General features: G+C 38.6%; 1 long non-coding RNA gene across 2 annotated transcripts in view; it reads right to left on the bottom strand.

The window, feature by feature from the left end:
• Nucleotides 1-17,682, bottom strand: part of LOC121512229 — a 253,715-nt gene that overhangs the window by 54,483 nt on the left and 181,550 nt on the right. The window contains exon 6 of one of the 2 annotated variants that reach the window (XR_005992092.1): nt 11,726-11,839. The exons of the other annotated variant lie outside the window; for it this stretch is intronic. This is a non-coding gene — a long non-coding RNA (uncharacterized LOC121512229). Of the gene's footprint in view, nt 1-11,725; nt 11,840-17,682 lie in introns of those variants that run through there. 2 annotated transcript variants of the gene reach the window in all.

Below are 17,682 nucleotides of genomic sequence, written 5' to 3'. Positions count from 1 at the left end.
ACCTCATGAAAATAACATGTTTTGAAAGATATAAAAGTTCAAACTGATTTCTCAAGCTTATTTTCTTAAATAACGTAATTTCATCGAATAAAAGAGCAGCAAAATATTTACAACATGTAGGGAAATTATAAATGGTATACTAATTCAAGCTTTCAGAAAAAAGAAGAAGTGCAAGCATCCAAAGACGTTTGCATGGCTCATTTATTCAGCCATTGAAATACTTTAAACTAAAGCAACTATGACAGGACTGGCTGGAAAAAAATGGATGCATGCTTTTAATCTGCAACAAGAAAGAGTTTTGTGAACAAAATAAAAATATAGTAAAATTAGAAAAGCTAAAATTGTAGACACACTGTAAACAAATGAAATGGCTAATCCAATACAGAGGGAGTGATGAATACTGGTGCTCATGTTGATTATAGAGTAAAAATTGACAGAATGCTCCTTTAAAGATCTTTGCTCCTCAGTTTGAACTGCTCAGATAAACAGTGGATAACAACACGACAGGGTCTGTCCTTGGTCGTTTCATTCTGATATTATATCATTGTGAGCCATCAGTGTCTGCAGTCATCTGGAAAACTCTGAAACTGTTACCTTCCTCTTCTGTCATCACCTCCACCTAAATGTATTATGGTCACACACACCCGCCCACATACAGACACACACTCTTATAAACAGACGGAGCGGGCACAGCCGGAGGATACGCATGCTTGCACAGACACAGAATGGAGCATCGGAAGAAGGGAGGACACATCCGCTTTATACAGTCAATGTTCACACACTGAAACACTGCAACTCTGTGTTTTACTTTCACCTTTGTCAAAACTTCAAACTACAGACTACAGACTGACATGTATTCAACTTCAGTCTGCTGCTTTAATCATGTGTGAACATGGTGAAAATGGATTTCCTCTTAAATAAACATTTTCAAGGAGGCTGAACCTATTGATATCCAAGAGGAAGTTTTCTTTTCCTTTGCAGATTTGAGCCCCACTGCTGCAGGATCACTTAAAGGTACCTGATGATTTTGGTGGCATCATAAGTCTGAATGAGAATGCACTTCAGAGTCCTAATACTAAGTGCAGTTTAACCATTAGGCAAATGAAGGCAAGGCCCTTCCTTTTTTTCTGTTAATATAAACGCGTTAACGCTCGTGATTAATCTGGAAATCTTAACATGCTAAAAAAAAAAAATAATGCAATTTAATCATATGACAAAGTTTGACTACAACTTCCTCCGGTAGTCCTCCTGTGTGGATGTTTGTGCCTGGGGTGAAAAGGTTAAAGGCAGGTCAAACACAGCCAGCAGTGATGAGTGAGGAGACAGACCAAGGTCTGCTTCACGGCAAATTTCGATTTAAAAAGCTGCCTAATGGAATTCTTGATGAAACAAAGTTGTGTGTACATTCTGCGGTGATGAACAGTCTTTACGCCGAAGCACAACAAGTCTGAAGTACCACCTCCGGGCAAAACGCATCTTTGCTAATGTTAGCAAAGATGCTAACAACAACACGGGACCAAGTCATAATGGCAAGCTACACCGGTGCAGTCCAGCAGACCTGGATTTGTCCCCAAAATGACAGCATCTAAGCTAACTAATGCGATCGCTAATAGGTTGCCAGAGACTGCAGACCATCAAAATTGTTGACAGCAAGGGGCTTCAAGACATCATCCTGGTCGCCTCAGATGACCCGTACCACAGAACACCTATGAGAACTACTGTCACAACAATCCGTGAACAGTATGGCAACTTAATCATGATTAGTCACAGCATAGTGATGTGATTAACTTGATTAATTTTTTAATCAATTGACAGCACTAATATACAGTGCTTAACAAATTTTTTAGACCACCTGTCATAAAAACAAGAAAACATAAAGATTTTAGAAATCTTTCAAAAACTTTTTTAAAACTAAGAATGTTACTGTTATTTACTTGGTCCCTTTTCACACATAATAACCAAAAAACTTCATATTTTGTATGGTCTCCTTTGGTCTTGATAATTGTTTGCCATTGTTTTATGTACTTTTCCACAGTCTCTTTTGTTATTGAGTTCCAAATAGTTTCTAGCTGTTCCCACAGACTTGCTTCAGATGAAACTTTTGTGCCATCAATCTTTGAATCTACTAAATCCCAAATTTGTTCAATAGGATTCAAATCCGGACTTTGACTTGGCCAGTCCATCAGTTCCAGTACTCCAGATTCCTTTTTCTTGGTCAAATAGTCTCTTCACAGCTTTGAAGTATGCTTGGGGTCATTGACTTCTTGGTATATAACCCCCCCGAACAATCAGATTCAGTCCAGAAGGGATTCCATGATGCACTAAGATGTTGTGGTAGACGTTCTTATTCATGATACCGTTGATTTTCACTCATTTGCTCACGCCATATCCACAAATGGAACCCCATACCATAATGGAATCTCCACCATGTTTCACTGTGGGTGCAATGCATCTCACATCAAAACGTTCTCCAGCTTTTCTGCGGACATAAACACGACCATGCTGACCCAAGAGTTCAAACTTGGACTCGTCCGTCCAGAGTACCTTCTTCCAGTCATCAACAGTCCAGTGTTTGTGCTCCCTGGCAAATCTGAGGCATTTCTGGATGTTTGCTGGCCTGAATAATGGCTTCTTAGCAGCTATTTTTCCCTTTAAGCCTTGTTCTGTCGGTTGTCTGCTTATGGTCATTCTGGAGACTTTCTCAGACTCTGATCTAGAAGCATCCATCTCTGCCTGAAGATCAGCAGTGGTCTTCCTTCTGTTTCTACTACTTAAAATCTTGAGGTGTCTGACATCTGCTTCAGTTAACTTTTGTTTCCTGCCTCTTCCTTGGCACATTTTGTAAGTACCAGTCTCAGCAATTGACTCCAAAGCATACTTGACCACACTGTGAGAACACTCTATGTCTTTCCCTATTTGTCTCAAAGACCATCTAGCATCATGAAGTGCTTTAATGTGGACTCTTTCATTTTCAGTGAGCTCTCCACGTTTTACCATTTTGAACAGGAACGAGGAATTTCAAACTGAATTCACCTTTTTATACCCAAATTTGAGCCGGCTCACTGGGCTTCTCTGAGAAGTCAGAAATCAATCAAGCATAACATTCAACCACTAAAACTCATTTTTCTGTTCAGGGAATGCAAGTAAATAACTATAATTTGACATATTAATCAAGAAATATTAATGTGCTTTACTATTTTTTCAGTTTTTTTTTATAAATCAGTACATTTGAAAATTCATGGATAACACTAATAATTATATTTTAGCATTGAAAATATCATTTGGGTTAAAGAGCTTCTACATATTGGTGTATTAACCATTGCAGAAACATAAAAAAATGATTTTGGTAATTACCAATGCTGTTAATTTAGGGCAGCTGTGGCATAAACCTTACTTTGGGCAGTGGTCTAATAGATTTGTTAAGCGCTGTATAAATAGCATATTTTATATACACCTGGCCTAAAGACCTGTTGTAATATCTACATGGAGTGAGATTTAGTTATAATGCTCTTCTAGGCAATGATGATCAAGTGCTGTAGAGTATTTTGGTTTTTATATATTTCAGTTTTAGGTTTGTCCTGTAATTCTCTGACTTTGTGTCCTGAAAAGAGATGCTTCAGAATATTTTGTTCACTCACTATGATTGGTTTAGCTGAAAGGGAAAGGCCCAAATGTTGGTCCCTGTCTAATGATGCTAAACTAGTAGCAGGAACATGAGTCTGTCAGAATAATGAGAGCAGTGAGAGTGAAGTGAAATAGAGAAGTAACTGATAGTAAAAACAAAACAATAGGCTGCAAGGCTGCTGTTATTTCTAATTCTTTTTGTCACGTCTTTAACACCCCACAGATGTGCAGCCTAAAAAAATCCTCTTAATGAGTTTTATATCATAAGTAGTCTCTAATTAAAATTCAGGTACAGGTTGCCAAATTTCCAACATTTAAAACATATCTATAAACACAAAAGCATCTCCTCTGGTTTAATTGTACTTTGAGAGTATTTCATATGTAAGGGGAAAATTCCACACGTGTCTTTGACCAGGTGAGGGCTTACCTGGCTCACACAGGCGGAGTGAAACATGCACACTCATATAAACACATACACACCAAAGTATGCAAGCAGATAGGCTGAGTGTTGACTAAGTCATTAGGAAATACTGGAGAGAGGGAGTGAGTGAACGGCTAGAAAGTAAAGTTTCCACACAGGGTGGATCAACAGTGAGAAGGTGAACCAGAAGGTGTGCCTGATATCTGCAAAACTGGACTGAAATAAGAAAGTATGTAGGTGAGGTAACCCAGGATGCACGCTGTACAATATCCCATGAAAAATCAACAAATTATCAGAATAATTGTTATAGTTAAAATTTGCATTTGAAGTTACTGAACCTTGAATCCTTTCTGCAATGTTTATGGGGTTTTCTTTCAGTATGTTGGCTTTGTTTCAGTGCTTATACTTCTGAGGCTTTGTTGATGTTGGCTTGGTGCTTTTTGTTGTTTTATTGTCTTTGTCTAACCTGACATGCCAGATAGACTGATTCATTAATCCATTGCATGGATATATTTCAGTCAGCTGTGCAGCTCAGATAGTAGCCTGAGCTCACCAGAAAAGTGCTGCTGTAGTTTAGGACCATTTGAGATTGTTGGTGGATAAAATTCATGCGGAGGCCGGTCAAGAGAAGTGCCTAATATCTTCTTTGCCAGAATCAGTAGTACCTGATAAATTTAAAACCCAAAGTTTGTTTTTGAACAGGAAGTTGATTTCACCAAAACAAATTGTATGAGGATAATCTGCTTATCTTACTGTACAACACACAACAAATATTATTTCTTTTATTGTTGGAAGTAATTTTTACACTGAATATGTTTTAAAATTGAAACAAGCTTTTAAACGGCACAACACATCTCTGGAAGGCACTGATGCAACAGAAACAAGACCTTGCTGAGTAGGATTTTCACAGCTGATGATGAACCACAAGAACTTGTTATGGCCTAATAATACAACAGATTAATTAAATTTCCATTAAAAATTCACGGGGTCTGAGAAATTTTCCTTTAAAATTCTGAGATTTCCAAAACATGAAAAATCCACCCAATTTCCCCAAAATTTCTAAGTCATATCAAAATTTCTGTGAAAATTCTTGAAAACTTTTAATCCCTTACAAAATCTCCCATGTCCTCAAATATTCCCCAAATTTCCAGAAAAACCTTCTGAAAAAGCATAAAGATCTGATTAACATATTCACCAAAAATTCCATGAAAATTCCTGAAAATGTTTTAAACTAATTCACAGCTAATTTCAAACCAAAATTTCCAATTAAATTCCCTAAAATTTTCAAAGTTCCCAAAATTCCAAGGAAAATTATGGAAATTTTCCAAATTCCCCCAAAAAATCCATGTAAATTCAGGACAGTTTCAAAGGAAATTCCTCACCCCAGAGAGAGCCCCAAGAGAACAAGTTCAGTTTAATGATGGCTGATCAGTTTTCAGATGTTAGCACAGGTTCAGAGGTCTAAAATTGAGGTCATAATAATTTTTGATTCAGAGCAATAAAACTAGTGTATAACTGATATTTTTTAATCGTTTTAAACAAGTCCAAATTTTTAAAACTGAACTCCTCACAAAGAATTTATAACTGCAGTGTTGTTAGAATAGGTGTGGGAAGCTATTGTGTCACAACTTCAAGGACAAGTCACTCTCTACCCTGAATTTAATTATTCAACATATTGTACATTCTTCTCTCAACATCTTCTGACTCCTCATAAAAGCGTGTTTCTACAGAGGAGGTCACACAGGTTGGAGAGAAGGCATGCTGAATTACCCGGAGTCAAAGTCTTTCTCTTAAAAACATCTGTGTTTGTCTGCTTCTTTCCAAATCTACAGAGGGAGGAAGAGAGAAGAGAACAGAAAATAACCAATATTGAACTTATTTTAGGCGAGAGCAAAATAGCACTTCCCATAAGATTTATTTTTGGACTTTTACGCCATTATTGGAGTGAGAGTAGAGTGGGAAATAGTTGGAAACTGGGGTGGGGTGGGGGCTAATGACACGTGGGAAAGGAGTAAGGGGTCCGATCTTAACGTGCAGTCTGCAAAGACATCTGTAGTAGCACTTGTGTTGAAAACAAAGCATGGGATGTCCAACTTTAACCTAACCTGACACGCCAGATGGATTTGTTTCACACATCCATCTGGGAAAGTTTCTATAGAAAACGTTTGGGAAAAGGCAGAGGCTTTGAAAAAAACTCAGACTGTGATTGGATGAACGTTCTAACTGTCACATCTCTACGGGCCAATCAGAGCAACAAAATGCCGTCAAGTTCTGATAAAACTGGCGCTTTAGCAGCACCCACGCTAAGCTCTTCTGCCATAATTGCACCAGCCTCTTGCTGCTGCTTGTTTACGTCACGACTCTGCCGCACCTGAAAGTACTGCCCCTCTTTACTGATTGGTCCTGTCACTTTCTAACCGGGCCCAAACGGTTCATATGGGAGCTTAACAAGATGGATTTGCCAGTAAAAAACAAGGAAAAGGGCGTATCCATCTGCTTTGCAAGGTTAGCTTTAACCATAATTCGCAGAAATACCTATAAAAACATACTTTAGGTTACCTAGGAGATCTTGTATAGTATATCGTTTCCTCCTGCTAAGAAGGGCTTATGAAATAAAATAAAGCTTAAACTTCACAATAAAATAACCTCTTCTAATTGAAAAACTGGTTTGCAGAGTTATTCCTTTAGAAAATAAGGCTTGAAATAACAAAATAACAGTCTGTGTGCAGAAACAAAGCACAAAAAACTGCCACTTTAGATAAGACCTAAAACTTCAGTCCCTAAAAAATATTCTAAAGATTAAGGAACCGGCATCATAAAAATAAAGTAACTTTGCTAAGGTTGGTATGTTGGTTCTGCTATTAAAAACTACACTTATTTCTTTTGTTTGCTGATACTGTATGTACAGCTGATAAATCAACATTAATTTTCTTGTCCAACTTATCCATGTTTAACAACTATCTGCCAGTACCAATATTTTAATAATATTGTAAATCCTTAACTAATTCTTTTTATAAAGATAATTTTAAGGGAGCTCACTGTGGTAAAATGCCTCAACTCATATGCATATTGGCTCTAATTACTGTATTTTCTGTAACTCAAATACTGTTAGAAAGCTCACTGTGGTAAATGTCTCATCTCACTGGCACATCTGCTCTTATTAATTTGTCTACTGTAACTTAAATACTGTAAGAAAACTCACTGTGGTAAAATGCCTCACCTCATTGACACATTTGTTCTAATCACTCTATGTTCCTGTAGCAAATACTGTAAGAAAGCTCACTGTGGTAAAATGCCTCACCTCAAATGCACCTTTGCACTAATTAATGGAAACTATCTTAATCTAGAAAAGCACTCGGAGAGCGCAGACCTCCGCCATTAGTCCTATCTCCCAATAGTACAGAATCCTTTAAAAAATTCCTGGATCCAGACGGTGATCCGGATCACTCCTAAAATCTAATCAGTTCTTCCTTACACCATTTCTGACATTTCCTGAAAATTTCATCAAAATCGGTCCACAACTTTTTAAGTTATGTTGCCAACAAACAAACTAACTAACAAACAAACCAACTAACAAACTAACAAACCCTGCCAATCACATAACCTCCTTAGCGGAGGTAATTAGTGTTATCCATCTCATATAAATCTGTTCATATATTTTATACTTTGAATCATGGAAATTCAGCATTCTTGCACCCTTTGCACATTTTGCACCCATAAAATCAATCCATACATACTCGTGTATACTAGAAAAACATACCTAACAAAATGTACATATTTAATTCATTTATTTTTTAATCCTTTTCAGTTTTAATAATTTTGTGCATTTAATGTTTAATTGCTGTGCACTTAGCAAAAAAGCTAACTGGAGTATAATTTCTTGTTGTGTAAGCATACTTGGCCAATTAAGCTGATTCTGATTCTTATGTAGCTCTGTCAGAATTAAAATAAAAAGCATGGGGTGCTGGTATCCTCGTGGTTATGCTCACTTGCCCCATGTACAGAGGCCTTGAGGCCAGCCAACCAACCAGGGTTCAAATCTGGCCTGTGTCCCCTTTCCACACATTTCCTATTCCCTCTCTCACAGTTATAAAATCAACCCACTGTTCACCTCTTTAATAAAGGCATAAAAAGACCCAAATAAAACCGATTAAAAAATAAAGAAATGAATAAAACTTTCTTACTGAACCGGCTTCTTATGAATGAACTGTCATTCATTGGAGGTTAAATTGAATTATTTCTGTATAATGTAGAAAAGAATATATGTTTTCACAAGCTTTCTGAGCTGCTTTCTGCAGTCTGCTGCACTTTGTGGCTTAAAGGCTTTTATCTGCGTCTAACTTGCTTTATGGCTGTGTATAACTGTGTAAAGGGCACAGAGGTCACAGACTGTGCTGCTCAAGGGGAGAATCTTCACACAGAACTATTTAGAGAACAGGAGGTTTCTGTAAATATCCCTTTAATCGGCCTAATGAAAACACAAGCTGAACACAACCACAAGCTGTACCATAATAAGCCATTAAATATGGATTATTGTGAACTACCCTGAGGTTCTCTCTCCCTGCTCTTTAATATCGGGTTGTTCAGTCAGCGAGAGTGAGAGTTCACACACACAGCTGTAATTAGCAGCTTAGGCAGCCCGCCAGCTCTCTAAATGCACTCTAATATGTGTGTATGTGAGCTGACAGTGATGTACACATCTCTGCTCACACAGGTGTGCGTATCTGTGCGTGTTTGTGTGCTGTGAGTCACACTGTTGTGCGTGGGTGTGTTGTTTGTCTTATCTGTGTGCTGATGGAGAGAGCTGAGGTGCTTGGAGACGAGCTGTGACGTGTGTATGTTTGTGGTGTGTGGTGTGTGTGTATGGGTAGGGTGATTGCTCTCTAACACCTGGTATTAGCTCCAGTAATCCTCGCACCACATCATACTCACGCACCAGTCCCATACACTTCACATTCAGGCTTCCCTCCGTCCCGTTTCTAAGTGTTTCACAACTTGTTCTTGGAAAGGGAATATCACTCAGGTTAAATAACACAACCGCTGGCAGCCATGATGGATTCGCACTTACAATTACAGGTAAAAGGAAAAAAAAAAAGGACAAATGCATGTTTCCAGGTGTGTAATGTGAATTACAGTAGATTATTTAACCCATAGGTGATTTTAGACCCTTTTTAGGTGTGCTTTAGCCCCCCTTAATTTCATCTCAGCAGCCCCAAAAATTATAAGAATATTTGCCAACCAGATTTTAAAACCTGACCAGTATCTTGGAAATATAATATAACTTTATTTCCTGGTTATTAATTTGAATCAAGCATAGTAACATTTAGTACAGGGGTCAGGAACCTTTTGGTTGAAAGAGCCATTTTTTTGCTGTACCCCCTTCCAGAAAATCTTTCAAGAGCCACAAAACACATTTAAACCTTCCAATGAAGGTAAAGCAGTCAATTAGCCCAAGTCTTTGTCTATCAACATAACTGACTGAGCAATCCATCCCATCACTGATAGATTGCAGGAAAAAAAAATAGTTAAAACAAAAGATAGGACTCACCCAGGCAAATTTATTTAGAAGTAATATTAGGCTTCAAAATGTTGTGTCACAGTGATACAAGTGGAACTCCTCCATGAAAACTTAATAGTATTAGAGTGAAACAATATTAACATTAACTTATGAATATAAATTTTGGGTCATACTAATTGGCTCATTGGAGGAGGATGTACACTTGCAAAGATGTCTACATGCTAACATGTCTTTAGGAGCTAAGCACACCTAAAGTTCTGACTCTACAGTTCTATAGCAAAAACTACCTAAAGACATTTTTAAATTTTCCACTTCACTGATAAAAACAAGATGTTTAATGTGATGTCTTTAGGCCATTTGGCACATTCTGTTAGACTGCATCACAGTGGGACACTGAATTTATCATATCCATGAGCATTTCCAACCCCGCCTCTCACCTTCACCCACCACTAAAAAAACAACCAACCTGTGTGGAGCCACAATCACACTGTAAACTTCAACAAAATTTATACATAAAAGAAAGAGGAATTTTTTTTATCACAAGTTTGTTCTTTTATCTACATTTGTACTTTTTAGGCCATTTTCTCAATTCACCCCCCTCTTCTAAAGGGTTTAGTTGCAGGGCATGTAAGGATTTACAACTGCCTCATATCTTTCCTCATACTGCTCCATTTTCACTTCACATCAATCCATCGCTCACTCTGTGCCTGCATCAGTCCTTCCTGTCCTCCGATATTAGATTTGTTCTTTAATAATTGATAGAGGAGGTATTTTGTAAAGCTAAAGGCCGGCAACCCTTGGTGTCAAATTCAAAATTAGTTCCTCCTTTATTATTAACGATCCAAAGGGCAACGGGTTAATAGGACAAACCCTGCAGATAGACAAATAAATAGCAGACAGGGACAGACGGACATACAGACATATCGATCGATTGATCTATCGACAAGTTTCTGTGGCACTTGCACATCAGATGGTCTGTTTTTTTCCCTTCTGAGCAATCAAAGGTCTTGCAGCCTTAGAAATATAACAAAAAAACTGTTGAAACGGCTAAAATCAGAACTCTGGGTTCAATTGTGTGAACTAGTAAAGTTCACTGTGCAAACACTTTTATCTAGTGTATTACAGGTGTACTGACTTGAAGTCGTGTTGCTATTGATGTCATTTTGTCCACTGCTGCTAATTCAATCAAGGACATTCTTTTCTCAATTATCCAATCAAACTGATAGAAAGTCAAAACCTAAATCTACACCATCATCTTTAAGCTACACTTTCATTACAAATTCTTCTCAAACACCTGTTTGATAATTAATGTTAGCAGACGAGGTTGAGACAAAGATGAAGATTATCCACTCTCCTCTTGGCTGTGTGGAAATATTTCAGACACTGACTCAACTTGATCATGTTTCTCACCTCTTTTTTATTTTTTTATCCTCCCGCTCTGTCTGTGCCCATTGAAACACAACCAGAGTTGGGTCTAACACAGTACAAAGAAGCACATTTCTGCAATCACTTTACATTTGTCTGTAATGCAGAAATGTTACGCATTACTGCTGCTAGTTTATTAATCACATTACATTTACTGTAAAATAATAATCTCATTACTTGTATTACTGTAAATCCTCCAACTACCAGTAAAATGGGGGCACACAGACAAAAAATCAAGCACCCCTTTTGTGTTCTCACTCTTAACACACATTGATCAGGTGATGGACACATTAGCTCAAGTCCATGGAGGAGGGAGAGGGAAACAGCAGAGCGGTTCAATTAGGAACATATAAAGATGTGTGGAGATATGAACACTACTTTGAATTTGTTGCACAAAAGGATGAGAATGTGATGAGAAGTTCAAACTCTGCCCAGACGAGAAACAAATGTCTGCCGTGAACTCTTGAGCTGTTTCTAAAAAGCCTCTTGATGTGAAAGCAGAGTATTGAAGACATTACCCATGGTGATACCATTCATACAATACAATTCAAAAATGATGTGTCTTATGCTAATGTGCTTAGGAGAACGGGGATGGTAAGGGTTAGGTGCTTGATAAGGGAACAGCAGTTGCGTTTTTACAGGCACCTGGTGCGCTTTCCCAGGCCTGATCCAGCTTACTGCATCCTGGGTGCCCAGGACCCGGTGGGCTGCGTGCATCTTGGAGGTGTCGGCTGGGAGGATACCTGGAGAGATGGGGTAAGGGTCTGGCAGGGGCTTGGAGGAGGCCAGAGCAGTGCAGGGCCAAGGTTGACACGACGAAGTGCCAACTGGCATATGCCCCCATACCTGACCTGAATACAATTCATAAATCATAAAAATGATCCATTTCTCTAAAATGCACATATTTTAATTTGAAATAACATTGTCTTTATCTTTATTTGAAACCAGGAGGTACTCAGCTGTTAATTTCTGTTTTGATTTTACTTTTGCATATTCTTTTTTTAGCATATTTTATCAGATTGGACTACATTGTATAGAAGGGTAGAATTTTATACCTATTGTATTATATTGTGTCATATTGCATCATATCATATTGTATCATATTGTATCAAATTGTATCAAATTGTAATGTAGCATATTGTATCATATCATATCACATCATATTGTTATGTGTCCTATCATTCTGTATCCTGTCTACATGCAAATTGGTAAATTACAGTTTCATAACTGTTTATCACATGGGCTGGTTCTTCAGAAAAGTCCTACACAAAGGCACACTTGCCACATCTTACCAAAAACACAAACAGTAAAAAACATAAAACCAACAAAAACAGTAAAAAGAAAGAGGAATGGTGTTGAAAACCAGGCCTCAGGAGGACCGCCTGAGCCTTCAGAAAAGTCCTGCACAGATGTGAACTTGCCGCATCTTACCTATCATACACAGTTAACACAGATCTAAATAACAACAAAAGTATTAAAAGGAAGGAGAAACATATTAGAAATCCAGCCTCAGAAGGACTGTCTGAGCCCTCAGCTGGCCATGCCTTAGCCTTGTGTTAGAAAACGGCCCATTGTGGTTCAAGTTGTGCAGACGAGACGCTCTGACTGACCGTTAGACGAGACTGAGACACCAGAGACCATGAAGACTCCCTCAGGGATAAAACAGAGAGGAGAGAGAGAGAAAACTGGACTATAACAAGGTAATGGAGGGAGACAGAGTGGCTCAGGGAACAAAGAAGTTCATAGCTGTCACTCGTTTTCTGTTTTTTTCTGTAGTTCTATCCTTTCTTTTGTCTGACGGAGAACTGTAAGAGCCAGGAGGCCCTGAGCAACAGCTGGCAGGTAGGAGGAGAGGGAAAGAGGGGAGGGAGGGAGGAGGAAAGGATTGATTAGAGAACCAAGAAGAATGATGGAAGACGCAATGGCCAACAACTCTGGCCCAAACCAAAGTAAGTTTTCAAGTTACATAACAAGATACAGTCAAAAGACAACATGAACAGGACACAGAAAGCTGTGCAGGGTTATCAACCTTAGTTCAATGCCCTAAAAACTGAGAAATATGTCATGGTTGCACTTAGTTAACCCATTTGACCTGGGAAAGACCACAGAGAAATAAATATTATGGAGTTAAAAACTGAAAAATTAAAAGAGTGAAATTTTAAACCATAGAAGTTTAGTGAGGAAATATTCTCAAATTCATTTGACATCATCATTGATTTAGCAGTGGTAGCCAAGGAGGTTGATGTAGGGTTGGTCAGGTTTCCTTTTTGGTTTTCTTTTTACATGCAGTTTGTGGACCACCAAAAATTAACTTGGGCAGCAAAAGTTAGGAGCTTGGTGGCCTGTGTGCTGAAAACATTTTTTCACTGATAGAAAAACAGCAACATTTGCATTTTTCTGAGCTTAACAGTTTGAGTGAAACTCTGGCTTGTTAGCGGTGTATTTTAGACTTACTGTAGGAGCTCAGACAGCAGCTCTGACACACAGATGGAGGATGAGGATGAGAAGAGACATCATCATCTTTACAAATAAACTTGCCACTGTGTTCCTTAAATTTCATCAACTGTTTTTAACAACATTTAAAGTTAAGTTAACCCACATGAAAAGCCCCACGAGTGCAACTGATGATGAAATGAATCCCAACAGGATCAAGCAGCTGTGAATGTTACACTGCAGCATAAACATTTAAACTATGAAATAAACTATCGGCACATTTGTGCCATGAACGGTCCATTTATCAGCAAGCATCGTGACTTGGTCTCATTTGCAGTGGGAATCCACTCACCGTGGATCCGTCTCACTAAGTGTCTTCCTGAAGGATCGTACTGGTGTAGTGATGGCTGTAGCATGACCCAAGGAGGAGGCAAACAGATTTGTGCTCAGAGCTCAGTTCTCTGGCTTCTGATGGTGATGTCACGCACACTTCAATGCAGTTTGCCACAGAAATTAAAAAATAAGATATTTTGGCTAAAATCCAAAAGCACAGAAGTGATTGTGGGACACGCACCAAGTCACCTCACTATCACACACCTTTGAGATGTGACTATTGCACATGCACACAACGCACAGAGAAATACAATATACCTCATACAGCCCTATGGCTAACATCCCATTAGCATTTGCATCAAGCTAGTCCAAATTCATCATGACGTTTGGATAGACAAACAAGAGTAGATTCATTGTTAGCCCAATATTAACCAGGAAATTCTAAGGGAATCACTGAAATACAGGGTTCTGTTTACTGCCTTCTTTGCTTGTGTTTTCTATTCCAGCTCCAATTCCTTCAAACTTTATCACGTCACTCATCTCTATTGGTTTGACACCACCATGCAGTCTGTCATGTCTGCCAGTCAACTAATGGCACAAATCTTTGGCTCTCTGATTACCTGATCTGACCATACGACAGACACAAAAACATTAACAGCTATTTGCTAGACATTTAGTACAAACCAAAAAGGGATTTTAACTTGAGCTTGTAATAGCAATGCATGCAATAATAGCCATTTTATATGCAGTAATTAGACCAAAATTAAAAGAACGACAATATGAAGGATAGAACATACAATTTAAACCTATGACTCACAGTAGGCACTACACATACACACACACCTACACACACACAGTGGTTCTCAGTTAACCAGATAGTGAATAGGCTGTAGACAGACAAGTGTGATTACAGCAGATACTGTTGCTCCCACTGCTCTGTGGTTTCTCTCTCTGTCTCAATCAGAGAGAGAAACGGGGGGAGAGGGAGATGACAGAACAATCTAGTTGTCTGTGCTCTTCTGTCTCTATCAAAGAAGCTGTCAACTTATAGCAGTTCAAACATCAGACTTTCTGCTAAACATGCATGTGCTGGCAGTCTTTGCACACAAAATCCATCTTTGGGAAAATGCTCATACAGAAATCATAATATATACTAGAGCCCGACTGATTTATCTATTTAATCGGGCCGATTATAGCGTTTCACAGATTAATCAACATCGGCCAATATGTAGCTGATTAACTTTTTTTTGCTGCGCAGGGATTTTGTCTCTCTCTTTTTGCTCCTGTCGCTCTGTGTGTATCCGTGCAGAACTCAGTCCGAGAGCCTGTCCCCTCCCCCCCAGACGCAGAGTGCAGCAGCAGCTCTCCCTCACTCAGTTTTGCCAACTTAGCAACTTTGTCGCTATATTTAGCGAGTTTTCAGACCCCTCTAGCGACTCTTTTTCAAAAAAGCGACTAGCAACAAATCTAGCGACTTTTTCTGGTGTTACTGGAGAGTTTTTGAGACTCTGATGTGAAAGCACGTATCGTTGTTGCTCTTCTCATTGAGCAGCGGGGCGTGCTATCCTCATCCCTAAGCACTCACAGGCAGCCCAATCCCTGCTGCAGTCGGACTCACTGGGCTTGTTTTGCTGCTTGCGTGTGCCGCACATGTCAGCTCCGATTCCTGCCGGTGCAGCTTTCACAGCACGGGTTTTCTGCCTGTCAGCCGCATCTCCCCACTCTCACAGCCCTGTCCTTCTTCATAAGTTTTACCTCAATAAACCCCCCTTATAAAAGCGACTTGATTCAGTTTACAGTGAAAGTTTGTTGGGAACTTTTCAAAATAAAAGCATTTTGTACAAGTGAACAGAGTTTCTCTATAGAAAAGCTAAACCGGGCTTTTACTTTGAAAAGCAAAAACCAGAAAAGCATTCATACGGTTTCCGGTGACATATTCTACCAGTTTGGAGACAGAAAGTTTCACTAATAGTAGATCTTTAGAGAACAACTTTATAAAACAGGCACATTTAAGCTTGTGGCCTTCCTCAGGGTTATCAAGAAACACATTGTAAACATATTCTATGTGCATATTTGCCACAATGATGTAAATATGGCCCTCCATTTATCATTTTCCTGTCTACTATGGTCCACAGCCAAAATATAAGATTATTATACAGCATTTTAACATACTCTAAGTTGCATCTTTGTGAAATAAACTAAGATAAATGCAACTGGTTATTCACATGTCCACATTTGTGTTCATGTACAGTATATATCCTGTGTATATTAATGTTCTTATTTCATATATTGGCCGATATATCGGTCATCAGCCAATATACTGGATATCGGCCGATATATTGGATATCGGCTTTTTTAGCCTCCAGTATCGGTATCGGCCCCAAAAATCTCATATTGGTCAGGCTCTAATATGTATACTGTGTTACAAATTATAACGCAAATATGATTCGGATTAAACATTTGATTTTTTGTTTTTCAATTAAAGTTTTCAATTATGCTGCTTCTCCTGTCAGTTTACATCACTGACATCAATCTCAGACAGGTTTGGTCATTAGTTTGCCAGCTGAGCCTTATCAAAGGGAAACTAATTAAGGAGGTTGTTCCACATTATTAAGCAAGTCACAGGTTTCATGCAGTATGGGAGAATAGAAAGGTCTTTCTGCAGATGAAAGCCTGAAATAGTGCAGTATCTTGTGAAAGGTATGGAAACACAGGATTAAAAGACATCATTGTATTGTGAAAACATTTGTGTGTGATTCAAAACACAGATAGCTTTGTTAAGATAAAGGAGTATTAAAGGAAGTTTCTGTAAAGCAAATTCATTGCATTTAGAGAGCAGCTGCGAAAAATCCACTGATGATTAGCAAACAGGTATTTGAAGCTGCTGGTGCCTCTGGAGCCTAAAGAACCTCTCAGTGCAGGATCCTCCAGAGGCTTGCTGATGTGCATAAAGCTGTATTTCAGCCACCTGTTACCATTCCACACAAGGAGAACGATTGCAGTGGGCTCAGAAATATACAAAGACTAATTTTGAACAGTTTGATTCACTGATGAATGCCGTGCTACACTGGATGGTCCAGATGGATGGAGTTCTGGATGGTTGGTGGATGTCCACCATGTCTAAACCAAGCTGCAACATCAGCAAGGAGGTGGTGGAGTCATGTTTTAAGCTGGAATCATAGGAACAGAGTTCCCCCTGTTAAGGTGCCTGTAGGTGTCAAAATGACCAAGTAAAATATGTGGAGTTCCTAACCGGCCATTTCCTGCCATGGTATAAAAAGAAGAACTGTGCCTTCTGGAGTAAAATCATTTTCATGCAAGACAAGGCACCATCCAATGCTGCAAAAACACCACTGAGGCCTTGACTGCTATGGGCATAAATGGAGAAAAAAAATCATGGTGTTGCCACCATCATCACTTGACCTCAACCCTATCGAGAACCGGTGGAGCATCCTTAAAAGGAAGCTCTATGAGGGTGGACAACAGTTTACCTCAAAACAGCAGCAACAAGAGGCAATTCTGGCATCCTTAAAGGAAATATAGACAGAAAGGGAGTTGTTATCGAGGAAGGGTTCATATGTTAATATGAAACTTGTTCTGTAAAGATGTTTTTGACTGATACAGCTCTGATTTGAGGTAAATTACCTCCTTATGCAAAATTACCACAGATTTCTGTTTTAAATCCTTTAGAAACAAATGAGTGTTTCTCTCTTTTGCCTAATAATTTGGAACACTGCATTTTAAGTTATTTTGCAAAAAATGACACTGTTATCTCTGGTAATTTTGTCAAATAAAATACAGATTACAATATAATTGTTGAGGAATTAAAGATCCTATTGAGTGCCAATTATACAGACTGTTTAGAAAAAAACGGAACAAAAAATGTATATGCATAAGAAATAGAACACAGTGTGATGACAACAATATC

This window comes from Cheilinus undulatus, linkage group 7 (genome assembly GCF_018320785.1).
Source record: "Cheilinus undulatus linkage group 7, ASM1832078v1, whole genome shotgun sequence".
Classification (NCBI taxonomy): Eukaryota; Metazoa; Chordata; class Actinopteri; order Labriformes; family Labridae; genus Cheilinus; species Cheilinus undulatus.
The sequence above is the reverse complement of the archived record's forward strand: the minus strand, read 5'-3'. Positions and strand labels throughout refer to the sequence as shown.